Consider the following 22,299-nt stretch of genomic DNA (forward strand, 5'->3'; position numbering starts at 1 on the left):
TGAACAAAGTCAACAGAAGAAAAGACTTCAGAGCACCACCACAGTGGTAATAAAATCTTTAAGCTGGTCACATCCGAAGCAGACAATCCAGTAGAGCAAACTATTTATTAGGCAAACGTCAAAAGAAAAATCGGACAGCAGCAGAGCGTAGTACAATCAGGAAATCGCTCAGTAAACAGGTGCTTGAAGAGAAAACAGGACGTGGATTTTTAACGCAGGTTTATTATTTAAAATAATAGCGTTTTCGCTGACAAAACAAACGCAGCTTCTTCAGAAAAAAGAATAAACAGTTTGGCGCCAAGGCTTCCATTTGAATTCCATATTTCTTCCATATTTATTAGGCAAACGTGTATACAAAACACTAGAGATAAATAAAACAATAAAACAGTAGATGGGCGCTTTTGGCTCTTCAGCCTTCATCAGATCATAATACTAGTTGCTACTTCCCATTTAAAAAACTTAGCCAATCATTTTTTCATTTTCTATATCCTGGTTGATTACCAGCCAATGATTATCGTTAAAACATTATATCCCTATAGGTAGAAAAAGGAGAATAATCAACCAAACAGAGTATCAGGAAATACTCCATTCGTAGCACCCAAATCCAATCAAATGGCAGAAAAATAGATACATCATTGGTTGTCAAAGAAAGTAACTAACCAATAGCACTATTGCTTCACAAAATTACAATATTGACAAATCACTTCGTAAAAAGCTTATACAATAAAAGAAATTTTTAAAAACAAGAAATTCCACACACTGCTGCTGACACAAATCCATGATAGCTACCATGAAAAGAGGATACATCTAGCAGCGCCAGCTCACTAAAAACACTACCAATTGCTAATCACAAGCAAATCGCTTCATAAAGAGCTTAAATAATAGAAAAAGTTATCAAAGCAGCAAATTCCACACCTTGTTACTAGCACAAATCCATGAAAGCTGCCATAAAGAGAGGATGCATCTAGACCGCAAGCTCATCGAGAACGCTACTACTCGCTGGTCACCACACAGAAGCATCCTCAAATAAATCACAGATTTATCTCCAGATAAGACAGTTCAATATTAACATCAAAACCATATATCATTTCTAGGGTTGATCCAGGGTAAAAACTTAAATCCAAAAAACAAATATATATAAAATATATAATGATCATAAAGTAGCGATGCTGGATGTGTATGCAATGATTGCAAAAACCGCGATACTGCAAAGTACAGACATCACGCTTCTTAACTCTGAGTGGGGATAGATGTTTAGTGTACAATTAATCAGTACAAACTTCTTATTTGGACAGCAAATTCAGAAACATATAACTAAAATCAAATATGCTCCAATGATATTGATTCGTCAAAGAAACCCACATCCAATCAAATAACAGAACTTGCACCAATCCTCGATATGCCTTGTACATTATTGGCTCAAAGGCTATCGTTGGATGAAGCTCATACCCAATCAGGTATCAAAAACTTAACCCAATTGCCGCCCGACTTATCAATAGACATACTATCCTATTAGTGGAAAGTAAAACAACTGTCTAATAGCTGCAACATCAGTTACTAGCCATTCATGAAAACCAGATATATACACACAGGTAAACGCCAGAAATAAAAATTAAAAATTATAAGCTATAAAACAAAACTGTATACAGTTAAACCTATAAAGGACAGGCACAAATACAGGCTAACAAAGTCGTCTGCATAGTGCAATAGTCACGTAGTCGATAAATGATCAACTTGGCTGGAACTTCCCACTGGTGGTTGCAACCTCAGCCCCCTAAAAAATCTATCCATATCACTACACATAAGTGACACAAACACTATGAAGAGTCATAATATAAAAGAATTCCGGATGGATTCAAGGGACGAACCTAATCAAGCTTGTGAGATCAGCAAAAATGCTTGCGTTCGTAAAATCAAAAACAAAACATTTCTGTTACAGTAGAGATACATCCAATAGACAAAGAAGGTTAAGACCAATCACCATTCAGTTCTTCAGAATACCTCATAAATAGTTGGTTCAGAGAGTCATTAGATAAATCAATTGTAGTGATGACGGTTGTACTTTACCAGATGAAGCCCATGATAAACAATTGACTACATAGATCGAATATAGGCCAGTCATCAAGGAATTCCTTTTGTAATAGCCAACAACAGTGCAGAAATTAAGAATAGTTTTTGTTCATTCACTTTCTAAAAATCAATAGAGAATAAACTTTCATTGGATATACTATAGTCAATGAAGCACGATTTCAAAAAACTCTACAGAGGGACTTGCTATATCAATGGACTTTAGCATTCCTTCTGGCTTTCAGTATAGGTTTTAAAGGAAGAACAGAGTTTAGACCAGGTTGATGGTGGGCTTGCAAATTTACTATCCAGCTTATCTCATGTAACTCCGTGCGATTGACGATATCACCAGCTCTGTTTGTCATGGCCATTACTTCCAGCGCTTTAAACTTAAAATGATGTGTGGGATTACCAAGATGATGCACAGTCGGTGCATTATTCATATCTTTATGCGAGATATCCCTAAGATGTCTCAAAATGTGGTCTTTAAATCTTTGATTAGTCTTGCCAATATAAAACAACTCACATTGGCAGCATGTTGCTAAATAAACTAAATGCTTGGTGTTACAATCAGCATAACAATTCAATGAATAAACCTTTCATGTAATAGGATGGATAAAGGAATTAGTGATGTCAATATGGGGACAAGCTTTACACCTATAACATTTGAATGTACCCTTTCTCTCCGAACATTTTTTATGAGCAGAACCATCCTTATTACATAGAAGTCTTTTCATATTCTTCTTATTTTTAAAAAGAAAGTGAGGGGTATCTCCAATTACTTTTTTGATCTTGCTGTCTGTGGTCAAAACTGGCCAGAATCTCCTGATTACTTCACAAATCTGTGAGCTGTCATTACTATAAGTCAGCATGCACTTGAGTTGCATCTCATTGGCTGTAGTCCTAGAAGCAGCTGTATGAGAGGTGATAGTTTGAAGTGAAAAATAAGGTCTCCCTTTATTCCTCCTGAGTTCTTCAGGGTTATTCCTCAATGTCAGGTGACCATCCCTATAACCTCTATCTCTCAGGTACTCATGAAGGTTTAACTGTTCTTTATAAAGATCTTCTCTCTCAGTGCAGAGTCTTGAAGCACGTAACACTTGATTCTCATAAATACTATTGAAAATGTGTTTTGGATGCATGCTTTGTCCGTGTAGATAATGATTATTCCATGTAGGTTTTCTGTAAATATTGGTACTTAGTCCTTGTGTGGGATGCAGACAGATCGTCACATCCAGAAATTCTACTTCTACTTTTGAAGACTTAATCTTAAATTCCAGAAAATCAGTATTTTGGTTGATATATTCAACAAAGGAAGTTAGTTCATTATTATCCCCTTTCCACAGAATAAAAATGTCATCCACAAAACGGCCATAATAAAGAAGATGGCCATTCCATGGATTAATACCACTTAATACTTCAGAACTTTCTCATTGTGCGAGGACCAGATTCGAGTAACTATTTGCACACGGGGTGCCCATGTCTACTCCCCATGTCTGCAGATAAAAATCCTCTCCATAAACAAAGATGTTGTTTTCCAGGACCAGTTTCAACAGAGTACATATCAAGTTCGGATTAACGTTGTTCTGTAGCAAAATAGTTTTCACAGCATGTATACCATAATCATTAGGTATTACAGTGAAGAGACTAGTTATATCCATAGTTACTAATATAACATTTTCAAAGTTGGTCATTTCACTGGTCTTGGTGTAAAGGTCCCTTAAGAAACTGCCAGTGTCTTTTAGAATGGTATCAACACGGCAGAGGACCTTTTTTAGTTCACCTTCAATATAGATGGATAACGATTCAGTAATCCAGTCTCTCCCTGATATGATCGGACGCAGTGGGGGGTCCTTTAGGTCTTTGTGAATCTTAGGCAGACCACCTATGCTGGGAATCATAGGGTTCGGGCAAACAAAAAAATCATAAAGTTCTTTATTTAAGCATTGCTCCATGAGCATATCGTAAAGCTCTTGCTGTACAGCTTTAATCTTGATATCCACTTGGCGTTTATCCAATTTAGTATACGTCTGCCCATCCTTTAGCATAGTCTTCATTTTGGCTCTATACCAACCAGCATCCATAACAACTATACAGAACAAAGTAGATAAACTTTCTGATATATAATGTATACTTTCATCTCATTCAGACTATATTACTTATCATCAATACCGAGATGGGAGATGTTAAGTATAGGGTCATTGGCCATGTTCTGGAACCTCATTATTTCACTGAGTGTGCTCACATTGGCTAGATAGCTGTATCAAGAGGAAAGCAGTTAACAGGGAAAAATGCATTAAAGAAAAACATGTAGATGAGTTTGTAATTAAATTTGAGGAGAGACTGGATTATTATTGCTCAAGGTCAGTGAACCAAAGTAAAACTTTAACGTTACTATGACATCTATGTTGGTTAGGGTTGATTGGGAACTGATGACTATAGCAGAGAGGTAGTAGTAATAAACTCCCATCCACAGCCATTTAGGCCTGTGTGAGCCCATGCTTTACTCAGATCTTAGCTAAGATTCAACCTTCTCTTCAGAAGCTACATATTTGACCATGAGTTGTTAATAGTTTTATTGCTTTTGCTCCATGTTTAGAAATGATGTATTTGAGGGGTACATTTCACTTGTTTTGCTTGTTATTTTATAGTCTTATTTCTTTGCTAAGATTGCATGATGTTATTATGGAGTATGAAGACAAGTACAATGCTATCGTTGAATGTTAGAAAATTTTCAATTTTTGTCTCACACTGTTGCTGGTTTAAAAATTAGCTTGTTTTCCCAGAATCAGGTAGTTTCACATGGAGTAATAAATCAAGAAAGGGATTCACTCATTAAGCCTTTTTCTGCTGAGTGTCATTTTCTTTCCTCAAATTGTTCTGATATGTATGCTTTACTTTCAAGGTATGTTAATGGGATAATGAGGTAATCTAGTCCAGCAGCATGGGTAGGGTGGGGCAAAGGGGAGTAACCACCACAGGCATAAGGCATTAGGTGATATAATCGAGAGTTGTCAATCAACTAGCTTTTCTGGCCAGCAGTGCAGAACTGGAGTGGTTCAGCACTTTGTGTGTGGTATAAGTTGTATTATTTTATTTGCTACAAATGTAGCAAGAGTCTTGCTACAGTTTTAACAGCATAGTTCAGTTTTATTTTTTTATTTTTGAAATGCTCCTCATGTTGGAATCTTCTGAGGTTAGGATCATCATTGATATCAGAACGGACCTTTTTTTTTTGGAACTTATAATTGGGGAGGGGGGGGGTTGAAAAACAGACAAAATATTAAATACAAAATATATCCAGAACAATACTGTTTTATTTTAAAGCAGATGTAAATATAAATTATAACCCACCTTACCAATTGCTGTACTAGCTCTTATTGGTTTGACAGACATGCTAGAAAATATCCAGATAAGAAAACTTGCTGTGGTTGGGGGGCCCCCAAGAAACAGGAGACCCCCAGTGACTGCAGGGTTCACTGGTACCTAATGCTGGCTATGGCATAAGGTATGCTGGTATTGGAGGCTGATCAAACTGTAACATATTATCATCACAGCTTCCTGTGAAAAGCATGTGCCCCCTCCCCCATCATGATGTTCTGTAACTGTTGAGTTTCCTGTACTAAAACATGTGCATCAGCCATCCCCATTCCACTCAACACTCCTTCCTCTCAAGTGTACCTCATTATGAAGAGCGTTCCCCATTCTGAGTCTTAAAATGTGCCTTTTTCATCACCCAAAGGTGACACATTCAGTATTAGGAATGTTTTAACTGATATCCATGATAACAAATACTGAATCATAATATTTCATCAAAGGAATGGTTCAAGCTCAACAACTGGAAAGTTTAGATGTCAGATGCTTACCAGTTCCAGTACGATAAAAGCTCCAGATGATTTCCAGAAGATACTAGGTCCCATTGGAAAAGTGATCCTGGTAGCAGAAAACTTAGTGTAAGGGCTGGGAGCTGCATGAAGCTGGCTACCTGGTGGTGGCACTGTTGCTGCAGACATGTGTTTGTGTTATCTTTCCTGTAAGCAGGTTGGTAGAACCTGCCTAGGAGACAGCAGAGCAGATGGGGTCATGTGGCACGGATCCCACATCAAGTCCACTGATGCAAGCCACTGTAAAAGGAGACATCTTAAATTAGGTAAGGTAGTTGGCAGAGGTTGTTCCCAAGCTAAAACCAGATTTTGATGTAATTCCTACTTTGCTGGAGGCAGACCGTTGAATGCATTTCATAAGCATTGCATGTGTAGTATTCAGAAGTTTTTATTTTAGTAAGCCAGGCAGTCCTTGTTGATAGGTGAAGCAGTAATTAGTGTCTAACTGTAGTAAGGAAAGGAGGTTTATAGGGCTGGGAGACACATCAGCTGTGTGTATGGTAAACCAGGAGAGATAGCTGTTGTGGAATTCAATATTTTGTGACTGTTCCAATGTCACTGAGAATAGTGGGATACTGCTTACATAGTGAGTGCTTGCACTCAGTGAATATTATTGTAGCTATTTAATGTCATAACTTGCTCCAAAGAAAATGGCAGCTGCATTTGCATAAAATAAAGATTACCAAGTTACTCTTCCATGTGTTTAAGACTATATTTAAGAATATAGTAACTGTGTACTGCTCCGCACCAAATACAAGGCATTCAGGTATATAAAATGTTGAAGTCACACTCCTTGTATTAGCAGTCAGGCACTGCTGCACTGTCTCATGACACTGACATCATCATGCATGCCCATGCACATTGATGACATTGCAGGATTCACCAGCAATGTGTAATGACCTCAGCATTCACTAAAAAATGTAAATAAAAAAACAAAATTGGGATTTGAAGAGGCCACTTAGGAATTCCTGGCATCCTATTATTTTGCCCTCCAAAATGGGAAATACCAAGGAATTTGGTACAGTTGAGAAGAATATCAGGGAATAGCACCACATGGTAAATGAGTGCATGTGAAAAGAACTGAGGTCAATCATTTGTGTCTGTGCTTTGTCTAACACAAGAACTGCATCTGATTTCAGACACACTTCTGAAAACTGAACAACAGTGCGCATACAGGGGTAGTATTTGTCTCAAATCCAGGAGGTAGATGGGGATTGGGTCATTACACTGATAAAGCAGGGTATTAATTGACAAAATGAAAATATTCTTTTAGACAAGTAAGGAAGATATGCTGGTATAAAATGAAATTTTGATAGATGCTTAATGTAAATTCTGAATCTGTATCTTCTCCCAGATATAATGCAGCTGGACAAAATTTAGATTCTAAGGAGAGATGGATAATATTCCAAGAGAAATTTGTTTTATGATCAAGGGACAGGAATATGGTGTTGAAGTTAGATCAGAACCTGGGATGTTTAGAGTTCCAGCTTTGGGCAGATTTAGTTATCTTGATAATGTGTGTCTAGAAGATGTGCATAGAGCCCTGGACCTCCCTAAATGAATGTATACATGTCGTTCCCCAGACACTCATCCTTTTCTCAAATTGACAAATTAATGATTACTAAACAGTGTGTTTATTTGAGTACAAATCTGCAATATCTGCCTATAATGATTTCTGATCATTCCCCACTTATACGTTCTTTCTAGTTAAACTTGGAAAGATATGACAAACGTATGGGCATTAATCTGTTTTCTTTTCCTTGCAGGGGTGTACCATTTTAAACAAAACTCAACTGGTATGTCAGAATAGAGAAACACATCTAAATAGGGGACAGTGCAACTATTTTGGGGGGATGGCAAAGTTTAAAGCAGAGGATTAGATGAGTATCTCTGTTACATGGGATAATCTGTAAATGTAAAGTTAATTCCAAGATAGAGATATTACAGTCTGCCCTCTTAGAGATGCAACGGGATGTGCGGGGAAAAAAAACAGTGAGTGAAGTAGGGAACATATATCTAATAAACTGGAACACAAAGTAGATTTATTCATAAAATTGGTAAAAAGTGCAGAGTTTAGAAACCCTGCAAGGAATCACAAAACTATTGTGCTATGTCTCTGGAAGGCAGTGTAGCAAGTTGAAAGGTGGTAAAAGATTTGTTTAAACATGCCTCAGAGAATTCAGACAACTAACTGGTTCTTTCTACTATTCTTTGTTCATTATGCCCAAGCCTTACCCTGATCTCCTTTTGAGGAATCACTCAACAAGCCAAGCAGTTAATCCAGTCATTTGTATGGACTTTAATTTGGTGGCTGGAAAACTGAAACTTTTTCAAAATCTTGCTTCTCTGTTTACCACATCCCTTTGGCAGCAGATGGTGATACATTAGTTAGGGTAACATAGATCCTGTTGTTGCAACATTGTAAAAAATGGAGTTGCCCAAATAACTGTAAGTTAACAGCTGCAGAAAGGGTGGTAGCTAAGGTTAGCTGAGCTATTACTTTGGGTGAGGCCAATAATTAGTTGTCAGATCTGACTCCAATTGTTGGTGCAAACTATTGGGGAATATCCAGAGGAGCACTTGAATAAGTTTTTACCAAACAACATAATTTGTATTTCTGTGAACAATTTTTAGTTAATAATAAGGCTATGGGTGGTATTCATAGTTGTTGTGTGAATGCATTAAGGCTATCTAAGCTATCTGCAAATAAGAGCAGCAAAGCTACAACTTATAGAGTTCACTTATAACAACATGTGATGACCTCAAGTGAGCATAAGCAAATTGTCATAGTATGATACAAATGAGAAATGATGAAAAACAACATATGGTAAGAAAACTATCTCATTCCTACTTGTAATTCATAAGACAGTTTTTCACATTCTTTTCTGTGCTGTCCAGAGATTTATTATAAATGGCAGAATCACACCTTTTCTGTCTGCTTTGCAATCTCCAATAATGCTGTCACTTGCTGCTAGCCTTTGTATTTCTCAGTGAAAATTGTTTATCTTAGCCAAGCAAAAATCATTTGTGCCTAGTGGTGCTAGCTGTCCAAGAAGGTGGACATATAGGCAGAGGATAACTCATCGCAATTTTGGCAATTAGGAGATACTTTATAGGTTCAGAATGGACAGGGATATTTATAAGGTCTTAGTGAGTATGTATTGTCACACCGGGGGCACCTGGGGGATGCATGGACTTCCTATCCCTGTGGATAAGGTATGTATAGCCCTTACTATACTTGTGACAGGGACCTTCATGAGACAGAGTAGGGACACACTGGGTACCTCACAGGCTTCTGCCTCAAGGATACTATCGCTGTTCCTAGATGTTCACTTGGCATCTATTTTCAGGTGTCATCTCAATACTGAGTCTGGGCTATGGATGCTTTTTATGGGGTGGCACATTTTCCTGAGGTATTCATTATGATAGATTGCATCCATGTTGCAACTAGGAGTCCATTTGATTCACAGGGGAATAGTACCACAATTGGAAGGGATACCATTCCATCAATTGCCAGGCTGTGTGTGATGCTTAAGGGTACATCAGCAATATTTCTGCCCAGCATCCTGGCAGTGCAAATGATTCCTATATCTGGCACACTAGCTCACTCTACTCCCTCTTTCTGCATGGTAGGATGCCCTGTGGTCATCTTATTAGTAAGTGGAAACATATTTTTTTTCTTTTCATTTAAATAGTTATTCATGGTAAAATGTATTGCTGAAAAATAAAGCACTTTTCCTTTGCTTTGCCACACCCCCCCCCCTGTCTTTTTTTTTGGATGATGCTGGATATTATCTGGAGCCATGGCTTATGACATTAGTGAGAAATCCAAATGGAACTGCAGAAGACAGCTTCAATTCAGGCATGTGCCAGACCTGTAGTGTCATCAAGAGGGACTCTAATTTCTAGAAGAATCATTTAAAGTACCTGGATGAGTCTGGCGGTGCTCTTCAGTATAACCCAGCTACTGCATTGTTGCAGATTGTTTACTGGATGTTGCATTCCACACAGCATGATCACATGCCAGTCTGGTAGTGAAGTGACCTAAGCTGCCGCTGCAGCTCCTGGTTCCAGTCTTACTATAACTATCAGTGACCAGCTGGTAGTAGATGTAGTAAGGGACTCCATGCAACATGCATGTGCATGGTATATGGCTGCGCAGGTAAAGAAGCAGTGTCTAGTCCAGAAATATGGACCATGACATTTAGGTTAGTGTTTCTTTCTTGTAAAGAACACAAAGTGTACAACTGGTACATGCATTGATATTTGTGGGTTATGCTGTGAGATGCATGGTCTATTGGTCTCTGTTCATCTGGCATTCCTTCTCATCTTTAAATAATTATTTGCTTATTTCAGAAAGGGTACTCATATTATTGCTGGTAAAAGTCATGCTTGAGTCTTGGTCAGTGATGTCATAAAGAATCATATAAGGTGCATGTAGCCTGCTGTGGTGTGGTGTGGTGTGTACAGCGCCCCCCTCTCCTGCATTCCTTGCACGTCCACCGCCAGATGTTGGTGTTGCTGACCTATGTTCATGCGGCCATCACCCCACTCTCACCATATGTTCCAGCATGGAAAATACATGGTCGATGAGGCCCACCATCTCACCCAAACGTCTATCCTTGACCTCTGTGGACATCCTTCCTGTGTGTGGGCAGCAGTGCCACAGACAGCAGGTAGCAATACCTCTTACAAGAGGACTTGCAGACTCAGGCCATCTACATATTTGTATAAGGTTCCAGAACTACACATGGCCCTGGCCAGTCCCAGGAGGGACGTGGTTCCAATGGACATATGTCATCACCAGGGGAGAGTAGCACATCGAGGCCTGTACCTGGACATGCCCATGGAACCCCTGGCAGGCATGGTCCACATGTCTATGGCTGGAGGCAGTGAACTGCACACCCTGCCAGGTATGGTCTGCAGCTGTCCAATAAACACCTGTATAGGGCAGCCACATGGCAGAACTGTGTGCATGCATACCCACACACTATACAAACACACCTAGGGCAACCCCATACCTACACACACCACATCACCATGCCCATATCAGCAACTTGCATCCCTCACCCACACAGATGGTGTCAAATGTATGGCCCACCCTAGGTGTCTGGCAAACCAACAACACACCCTGTGCATATGATGATACCTGTACCACATCCCTGTCATCCATTACATTGATGCAGGGACAGGCTAATATGGTTCTGATGCACACGGTGACTATACTACAGTGTATCGATGTACTGCTGTGTAATATGTTGTCAGCAGTAATATTTAATGCTTACATGTCAGGTAGTGTAGCTGTCCAGCCATGATGCATTATAGCTGTTAGTAACACTGAGTGATTGTGGTCTCCATAATGTTATCCAGTTGTGTTGTAGGTGTACATGTGTCAGCAGGAGGATGGTCTGCTGTCATATCTCACAAGGGGTATGGCACCGTGGTGACACCATCCTGGGGACAGTTGAACACATGTCACAGGTCTGTATAACAGTTACTGCCTGTGCCACATGGACAGGTGACCCTCTGGAACATGTATATTCAGCAACTTGAAGTAGATCCCTCCAAATACGCGCACACTCTTACTTGGCAACACTGGGCCTAGACCTTTACCTAGGTATGTAGTGCTACTGATTTGTGTGGCTTTAATTCCACACACCACACAACGTTTAGGATGAAGTGTGTTCCAGATTACATGCAGAACATCCCCAGGCATGTACAGTATGGAAATGGAGGATGTAATGGTTGTATATGGACAATACATAGTGTGACATACCATCATATACACATTAACAGACACATAACAGGCAGACACACATCCAAGATAACTGGGCCTATCAGTGCTAACTAATTTGTCAGTGTGTCCAATGTGTTACAGGTAGGCTGCACACAGCACATGCATAACTGGGCTGGATTGTGTTATCAGTTACCTGTATGGTTGATGGTGACAGTGGTCACCATACAGTGGTACATGAGACATGTACTGGGGGTACCATGGTGGAATGACAGTGTACACAGCACCCACACCCCACTGTGGATATTGTACACACTGGAAGCCATGATGACACTCTGAATACAAATACAGGCTTAGTGAGAGATTCTCTAGATATGGGACCTCCTACTAATACTGTAACTATTGATATAAATACTTGTAATTGTTCCAATGAGCAATTAGATCATGTTAATATATATTCCCCTAATGATTCTGATACTGTAGTAGGTAATTGGGTGATATCAAACCACAATGAAGAAGAATATGGGAATTCATTGAATAATGTTGGAGATATAAATACCTTAAATTGGCCCAATGAACAACGGGACTATGTGCAAATTGGACTTATTGAACCGCCCTTTGGTTGTCAATCTCTCTAAATATAGACTCACTATAGCAAAGATATCTCTACTATCGCATGGGAATACATTTGTTCCTGTGGGAACGGATGACCTGGTTAAAGTAATTACAGATCTGAATTTATTTTCAAGGAGTTTGAACTTAAAGAATATCTATAAGGATAGTGGTAATTCTATGGGGAACCATCTAAAAAGGAGTAGTACTTTTATTCCTATTAGTGACCCTGTCATTAGTGCATTCAGTGATATATGTGAGAAACAAATTTGTGATCTTTATTGCAAAAAGATGTTTAAGAAAATGTATAATTTAACTATTGAAGAGTCTGAAGCATTAAAATCTTTACAAAATAATGATGAAATAATTATAAAAGAAGCTGACAAGGGAGGTGCCATTGTGTTAATGGATACGGAACAGTATCTACAATCTGTGGTCGATCTTTTATCAGATAGACAGACTTTCAAACCTGTTAATAATAAAGAAATAGATACTATGATAAGTAAAATTAATATGTGTATATATGATCTGCAATTGATGAATGACATTGATATTGACACCTTCCATTTCCTAAGTGTACCATGTCCAACCATTCCTGTACTTTATGGACTCCCCAAGATACATAAGTCCCTAGAGAAACCTTCAGTGAGACCAACAGTATCGGGGAGGGGATAGATGATGGAATCTATATCTGTTTGTTTGCAGGATAGACTAAAAGGCTACTTGAAATATGTACCAAGCTATATTAAAGACACCGGTGAATCTTTAACCCAGTTACATAGCTGGTATGATAGCAGTGCCCATGACCACTTTGTTTTGGTAATTTTGGATATATTTCTGAAGGTAATACTACTCAATGCTAGAAGTCTAAACCTCAAAATGCACTCTCTCGAGGCACTCCTAAAAATGGAGAACATCGATATCTGTGCAGTAACTGAGACCTGGTTCAAGGCTCCAGAGAGCACCCCTGCAATACCAGGCTACAACTCTTACCACACTTTTCGGCCACCAAACCAGGACCGAAACACTAAAGGTGGAGGAGTGTCAATATTCACCAAGGATATTCACACCACCAGGCTAGTTGGCCAACACAATGTGTCTGAAATTCTCCAAGTGCAACTAACACTAGGTAAGACTGCAATACAAATTGTAGCTTGCTACAGATCCCCACCATACCCCAAGATTCTCACTACACCTTTCTAAACATACTGGAAAATATTAAGATAGAACCAAACACCCTAATACTGGGTGATTTTAACTACCCTGCCATTAACTGGGAAAACTACTCATGTCCCAACACCTTTAAGCTAACGGTTCTTGGAATTCATAAATTCCAACGCCTGGATCAACTAATCCATAGTCCCACCAGGGCTCCAATATCCTAGACCTGGTCATTACCAACATGGGAAATCAATGCTCCATACCTATGGTCACCCCCTCGTTAGTCAGGTCTGACCATAAGCTAATCACCCTTAACATCCACATCCCACCCCCCCCCCCCCGTAAAGAAACCACCATAAAAAACTTCTCTAAAGCCAACTTCATGCTACTCAAGTCAGAAGTGACAAACTTCATGACACCCATGCAGATGGGAACTGAAAGTTCAACTGCTGAATCCTACACTACGGCACTGTACGAGCACATCCACTCATGCATGAATCGTGCCATCCCAAATAGAACCAAAATGCTCTCATCCAAAAAAAGGAAGCCAATCTGGTGGTCCCCTGCCATAAACAAACTTTACAACAAAAGGAAGAAACTTTTTCAGAAAAGAGGAAAATCCCAGGATGCAAAAAACTCCCTTACTAGCCTCAGTAAGAAACTGAGATGCCTCATAAAATCCTCCAAAGCTAGTTATGAAAATAAAATTGCCAAAGATTCCAAAGACAACCACAAAGCATTCTATAATTATGTCAAGAATCTAAATGGCAATGCTCAGATCTGCTCTGAGCTAAAACAGAATGGCATTAAATATACTGATCCAAGGATATTGCCAATATCCTGGCAGATCGATTCAGTGCCAACTTCACCCCCCTCTCACCCCCTAAATGGCCCATCTCAATACCGGAAGATTGCCAAATTCCAGTAATAACGGCCACACAGGTACAAAACGCACTCTCTAAAGCCAAGAATACAGCATCCATGGGACCAGATGACATCCCGGGCTGTGTACTACATGAACTACAATATGAACTGCCACCTCACCTAAGTGTCATGTTTAATCATAGCCTCACCTCAGGTTTCGTGCCCACTGAGTGGCGCAGAGCTATAGTTATCCCAATCCACAAGTGGGGATCCACCTTGGATCCCGGAAACTACCGTCCCATCAGTCTGACAAGCCTTATCTGCAAGGCCATGGAGCGTATTATCATGGAACTTATAAACAAAGACATTGGCAACCTTCAAACACTGGACCCCACCCAGTTTGGGTTTGTGAAGGGCCGATCTTGTCTCCTGAACCTGATTGACTCCTTTGAATCAGTCTCCAGAGCCATGGACAAGGGTAAGGTGGTCCACACAGCCTATCTAGACCTTGCCAAGGCCTTTGACACCATCCCCCACTCTGGAATCATAGATAAACTTACTAAGGTGGGCATTAATCCCTATGTCACCCAATGGGTTGCTAAATGGCTTACTGATAGAACCCACACTGTAAAAGTAGCCGACTCCAAATCTAGCTCCAGACAAGTGACAAGTGGAGTACCTCAGGGTTCAGTCCTGGGGTCGCTCTTGTTTGGCATCTACTTCTCTGAAGTACAGGTCAACACTAAGGGACTCTGGCTAACAAAGTTTGCAGATGACTGCAAACTGGGAGCCATTATTGAATCCCAAATGATGTGGATACTCTACAAAAGGGCCTTACAGAAACAGATGCTTGGTGCCAGAGCCATGGGCTCAAGCTCAATGCCAAGAAATGTATTGTTATCCCCTTTGGGAAAAAACATGTATCCATGAATTACCATATAGGTGGCAGTACATTAAACACAGAAAGTGTGATAAGAGACTTAGGGACACAGGTGGACAGTGGTCTCACCTTCAATAACCACATCGCCACAACAGTCAGGAAATCCTTCTATGTGGCACACCTCATCACGAAGGGCTTTTCATCCAGAAAAAAGGAGGTTATTGTCCCACTGTACTCATCCCTCATTAGACCCATTATAGAATACAATGCCCCATTTGGTATATACCTCTCAAGACATCTGCAACAACTGGAAAGGCCTCAGAAATACCTCACTAAAAGAATCACAGGCCTAAAGCAGATGCCCTATGCTGACCGCCTTAAAAAACTCCAGCTATACTCTGTCGCATATCGTCTACTCAGAGGCGATCTCTGCTTAACATACAAGGCCATGTCAAACCCAGAGCTGTTGGACATGCTACACTTAAAGAAATCAAAATCCCTCAGAGCTACACGCTCCAGGGATCTAAACCTTGTCATCACAATAAATAAAACATGTTGGAGGGATAGGTTCCTGACCCAGAGACTCCCCAGACTCTGGAATAGATTGCCCATACATGTCAAGCAGAGTGCCTCTTTGGACCTCTTCAAGAGGAACCTTGACGATTGGATGGGAGAAAGGAAATTCACCCCAGGGATCATGTCAATCACCCTGCTAGACAGGGGTCCAGGAAAGTAAATAATGTGGGAAGAAATATTCAGGGAATTGTTATGGCTAGGCTTGTATAGGCCCTAGGGCTGATAGCCTAGTACTAACCTATGAACCTATGAACCTATAAAGTCTCTCTCTACTGTAATTCCTAATGCTTATGGGATTGATTGTATATAGGAGAATCTATATGAATATGGGCCTTTCCCTGCCAGACATATTGAGACTATTTGTGAGCTTTTAGATCTAGTCCTAGAGAATAACATTTTCATCTTTAATAAGCAGGTATACCATCACATCTCTGGAACAGCCATGGGTACTGCTGTAGCTAACACCTATGCGAATCTAAGCTTAGGAAGGTGGGAGCGGACTAATGTATATGGTGAGGGCAATCCATATGTATCAAATATTTCATTCTATAAATGCTTTGTGGATGATAATTTTATGGTTTGGCATGGTAATGTTTTGGATTTGCAGAAATTTTTTAACTATCTGAATAACACTGTTGAATTTTTGAAGTTTGAAATGACATCTTCTGAAAGTGCTATAGACTTTCTAGATGTAAGGTTGCGACTAATAGGAACCGATTTAGAGATATGTGTATATAAAAAGGATGTGCAGGTCAATAAGTACCTATTTAAGAGGAGTATGCATGCAAAAAGAACCTTTAAGAGTGTTCTTAAGAGTCAGTACTTAAGAGCGAGTAGACTCAATACCAAGTTAGATGTCTGTGAGATGCAGATGCAAGAAATGACCAACAATTTCTTGAAAAGGGGCTATAGTATGGATGAGATAGAACTGGCTAAGAATGAAGCTTTACAATTGAGGGGTTCAAGTGTGAAACCATACTTTTCTGATCGGGTGAATATTAATTCTGGTGATGTGAATTCATCAGCACAGTCTTTAAGATATCTTATGACTTTTAGTAGGGTTAGTGAGACAGTTGAACATGTCATTAGAAAGAACTGGAATATCTTAAAGGCCATACCTAGCCATGAAAAATGGCTTCCAGATAGACCTTTGTTTACTTATCGTAATTATAGTAATCTAAAGAAGTTGTGTTATAAGGATTTTTCCTTAAATAATAAATCTGTTCCTACGTTTAATAAAAAAGGAACTTTCCCTTGTCACAATTGTTCCTGCTGTTCAAATATAAATCAATCGGTTGAATTTGTGCATCCTTTAAATAATAAGAGGTTTACCTTCCATTGTACTGCTACATGTAATACATCATCTCTTATATACCTTGCTATGTGTGATAAATGTTCTAGTTTCTATGTTGGGAAGTCAGTGAGAAGGTTAAAGGACAGGATAATAGACCGTAAGTCCGAGATTCGTAGAAAGTTACCTACTAACTCTTTAGCCCATCATATTAGTCAAACTGATGATACACGTCAGTTTAGCTTTAGAGTTATGCATGTGATATATTCAAATGCTAGACAAGGAGATGTAGTTAATAATATAGACATTCAGGAATATGAATGGATTATTCGTTTAGAAGCAGATAAATATCCAGGTCTTAATAAACAGATTACATTAAAACCGGTTTTGAAATTTAAACAATAAAAAGTGAAGTAATTTTATACTAATAGCTTAACTGGATGTATTTTTTCATGTACCAAAGTTTAAATAACAGAAAGTGAAAAAATTATACAATTCTATTATATGTACTTTTTCATGTACTGTTTTGTGTAGGTTCCTCAGTTTCTATATGGTGGACTGTTCTCTTAAGAAAAGAAGATTAATTATCTTTTTTAATTGATGTTGCTTATAGGTGTGCTGTGTCATGTGATGTAATTAGACTGTATTTAAAAATGCTGTTTTTATACTTGTTATATGTAAGACATTGAAGAAGGATATTTTTATCTGAAAGCTTTGTCGTTTTATTGAAAGTTTTTGATGGTGTGGAGTAGCACTTTTTCTTGCTTGACACTTAAAGAAATCCCAGTCCATCAGAGACGCATGCTCCAGGGATATAAACCTTGTCATCACAATGAACAAGACATGCTGGAGGGATAGGTTCCTGACCCAGAGACTTCCCAGACTCTGGAATAGACTGCCCATACATGTCAAGCAGAGCACCTCTTTGGCCCTCTTCAAAAGGAACCTTGATGATTGGATGGGAGATACGAAATTCACCCCGGGGATCACATCAGTTGCCCTGCTAGACAGGGGTCCAGGGAAGTAAATACTGTGGGAAGAAATAACCAGGGAATTGTTATGGCTAGGCTTGTTTAGGCCCTAGGGCTGATAGCCTAGTACAAACGTATGAACCTATGTGGTGCATACAGGATGTTGCGTCCTATCTGTGCCAGTTATAACACAGCTGGGCAGACATGTCAGTGTCAGTCAAGCATAGGTTGCCTGTACATATCCAAGCTGGATACCTGACATCTGTACCATGACTGACAGACATCAGCTTGCCAACTAGCTATGCAGTAGGATGAATATGTTGACAGATAGATGTCTGACACCAATATGTATGCCATTACTACATGTTGGCAGCCCTCACTGATATGCTATACAGACAGTAGTCTACAGTTAATTTTGACATGTCAGATCATTATCCAGTAGGGAATATATAGTGTGACACAGCTCACACACCAGGAAAATGACAGTGAGGACTCAGAGTCCATATATGCATGCAGGGGTTCTTGTTGCCGGTACTACAATTAGCAATCTACTCTTGCTTGGGAAAGCATTGTCAACAGTAGTAACGGCATGATACACTACATGCCAGTGTGACGGCACATAACCTGGGATACTACCCTTGTATGTAACACATTAACATGGATAAGAGTGTTGTACAGGTCATATATACTCGTGTCCCAGACATGACACTCTCATACCCCTTGTTACTGTACTGACAGCACATAGACGGATGTTATGTACATGGCATTACATGCATCTATTACAGATGAATGTGTTACATATGCTAGCCACAAGATCCAGGTACAGATTCTTAGTTTTAGCACTTGAATTTGCTTATTCGTGCTCAGCACTTGTTCAGAACTTGTTGTTAGCACTAAATAAGCTACAAATTACTACAGCACCCAACCTTCCTCTTTACCTAGAGTAAAACAGTTTTTATACTTACTTTCCTCACTTGCTTAGAGAAAAACAGCTCTTATACTCATTTTCCTCACTTGTCTAGAGGAAAGTAGTTTTTTATTCAGGCATGTCCAAGGGTCAGCTCCCAGTGTTCTCTCTTGTCTATCTGAATCTGGGCATCTTGAGACAATTTAGCAATTGCCTCATGTACACAGTCAACCCTCTGCTCCAACCACCCAACACCACAACTTGTGAGAGATGCACTTATCTAGCCAAACTGGTGGTAAAGATCTCTCTAACCAAGGCTGAACTTGACAGTCAAGAGGAGAAGGTAAACATTTGCACTACATCACACTCATTACATAGTCCCACTAAACCTACACCACCAAACTCCACACATAGAAACACAAAAAACATTCCCAGAGGCTCTCAATAATACTCTGCTCAAGCAACAGAGACCTCCAAAGCAGAAACGCAAGCAACCTCCACCCCCAACACAACCCAAATGACACATAGTCCACACTCAGTGTGCAGATAAACCATAGCCCATAAGGCAAAAGAATGTACCCAACACACTAGTCATAGGTGACTCTATAGACAGGCACACTGGAGTCCCATTCACAAAGCTAAACAAGGAGAAGGTTACTGTCAGCTGCCTGTTGGGTGCCAGGATTCACCATATAACCCACTCACTCAGGTCACTCCACAACAAGTACAAATATGGCTCTGTCACTGTCCATGTTGGTGTGATGACCTGAGATAGACCTCCCTGGACTACATGAAAGGAGACATGGAAGATATTTCCGATCTTGTAGCCCAGGCAAGTATGACCCTAGCCCTAAGTAGCATCCTGCCATCACCCAGAATAATACCAGAGTACAAGGACAAAATGATTGACTTCAACAATTGGCTAAGCTTCTGGTGTCATTCTAAGGGGATTCAGTATCTGTCTGCCTGGGACGACATGGTCAACAGACCATGATGCTTTGCCAGAGATGGCCTGCACCTGTCGCCCCTGGGATTCCAGATACTGGCTAAGGCTCTTGCTGCCCCTATAATGCCTTTTTTAGGAAAGGTTCAAATGACAAATTCACCACCGTAACAGGAACAGGCAAGCAAAAACTGAGGGTAATGCTACTCAGTACTAGAAGTCTAAATCTCAAAATGCACTCACTTGGGGCACTCCTTAAAATGGAGAACATCGATATCTGTGCAGTGACTGGGACCTGGTTCAAGGCTCTAGAGAGCACTCCTGCATTACCAGGCTATAACTCATACCACACTTTTTGGTCATCTAACTTGGACCAGAACACCAACGGTGGAGGTGTGTCCATATTCATTAAGGATAACTACACCTACAGGCTAGTTGCGCAGCATAATGCATCCAAGGTTATCCAAGTGCAACTAACTCTGGGCAAAACTGCAGATCCCCCATCATGCCCCAGGATTCCCACTCCTCTTTTCTTGATATACTGGAAAATATTAGGGTTCAACCAAACAACCTAATAATGGGCGATTTCAACTACCCCACCATTAATTGGGAAAACTACTCATGTACCAACTCCTTCACTCAACGCTTTCTGGAATTTATAAATTCCAATGCCCTGGATCAACTTATCTACACCCCCACCAGGTACAACAGTATCCTACACCTAGTCATTAGCAACATGAGTGACCGGTGTGCCACACTTGAAGTCAACTCCTCTTTGGTCAGATCCGACCATAAGCTAATCACCCTAGATATTCGCATCCCGTCTCCACTCACCATTAAGGAAACCACAGTAAAAAATGTATCCAAAGCCAACTTCTTGCTTCTTAAGACAGAAGTGGCGAACTTCATGACACCCATGCAGATGGACAATACAGTTATGACTGCTGAATCCTACACAAATTCACTCTATAACCATTTACACGAGTGCATGGATTGTGCTATCCCAAACAGAACCAAGACATTATCCTCCAAAAAAGGAAGCCAATCTGGTGGTCCCCTGCCATAAACAAACTCTACAACAGAAGAAAGAAACTGTTGCAAAAGAGAGTAAAAATCACATGAGTGGAGGAGCTTCAGTAAGAAGCTGAGATCCCTTATAAGATCCTCTAAAGCTAGCTATGAAAACAAAATCATGACTGATTCTAAGGGCAAAAACAAAGCATTCTATAGCTATGACAAGAATCTCAATGGCAACACCCAGATCTGCTCTGTTACAGCACAACCGCACAAAAATTACAGAACCAACTGATATTGCCAACATCCTGGCAGATAGGTTCAGTGCTAACTTTACTCCACCCCTCTCACCCCCTAAAGGGCCCATATCTATACAGGAAGAATGCAGAGTCCCTGTAATTACATCTATGCTGGTAAAAGCTGCACACTCTAAAACCAAAAACACAGCATCCATGGGACCGGACAACATCCCAGGCTGCATTTTACATGAACATCAGAATGAACTGGCTCCTCATCTAAACACCATGTTCAATTATAGTCTCACGTCAGGTTTTGTGCCCACTGAATGGCACACAGCAACAGTTATCCCACTCCACAAAGGGGGAGCCACCACTGATCCTGGGAACTATCGCCCTATTAGCCTGAAGAGCCTGTTCTGCAAGGCCATGGAACATATCCTCATGGAACTCATAAACTAAGACATTGGTAACTTCCAAACTCTGTAACCCACCCAGTTCAGGTTTGTGAAAGGCAGATCATGCCTTCTAAACCTGATCAACATCTTTGAGGCAGTCGCCAAAGCAATAGATGAGGGTAAGGTGGTTCACACAGCCTATCTTGACCTTGCCAAGGCTCGACACCATCCCCCATTCTGGAATTACAGCTAAACTCACTAAACTAGGTATAAATCCCTGTGTCAGAAGATGGGCTGCAAACTGGCTCACTGGCAGAACCCACACTGTCAAAGTTGCAGACTCCAAATTTGACTTCAAAGCAGTGACAAGTGGAGTACCACAGAGTTCAGTCCTGGGACCTCTCCTGTTTGGTATCTACTTCTCTGAAGTACAGGCTAACACAGAAGACCTCTGGCTTATGAAGTTTGCAGATGACTACAAACTAGGAGCCATAGCTGAGTCCCCAAATGATGTAGACATCCTACAGAAGGGCCTCACTGAGAGAGATGCCTAGTGTCAGAGGCATGGCCTCAAGCTCAATGCCAAAATCTGCATTGTCATCCCCTTTGGTAAAAACTCTTTACCCATGAACTATCACATAAACACCAGTCTACTTAACACCAAATGTGCGTTAAGAGACCTTGGGACCCAGGTGGACAGTAGTCTCTCCTTTGCTAATCACATCGCCATACTAGTCAGGAAATCCTTCTATGTGGCACAC

The sequence above is a fragment of the Protopterus annectens genome, chromosome 10.part0 (assembly GCF_019279795.1).
Source record: "Protopterus annectens isolate FY-2018-M chromosome 10.part0, PAN1.0, whole genome shotgun sequence".
Lineage (NCBI taxonomy): Eukaryota > Metazoa > Chordata > Ceratodontiformes > Protopteridae > Protopterus > Protopterus annectens.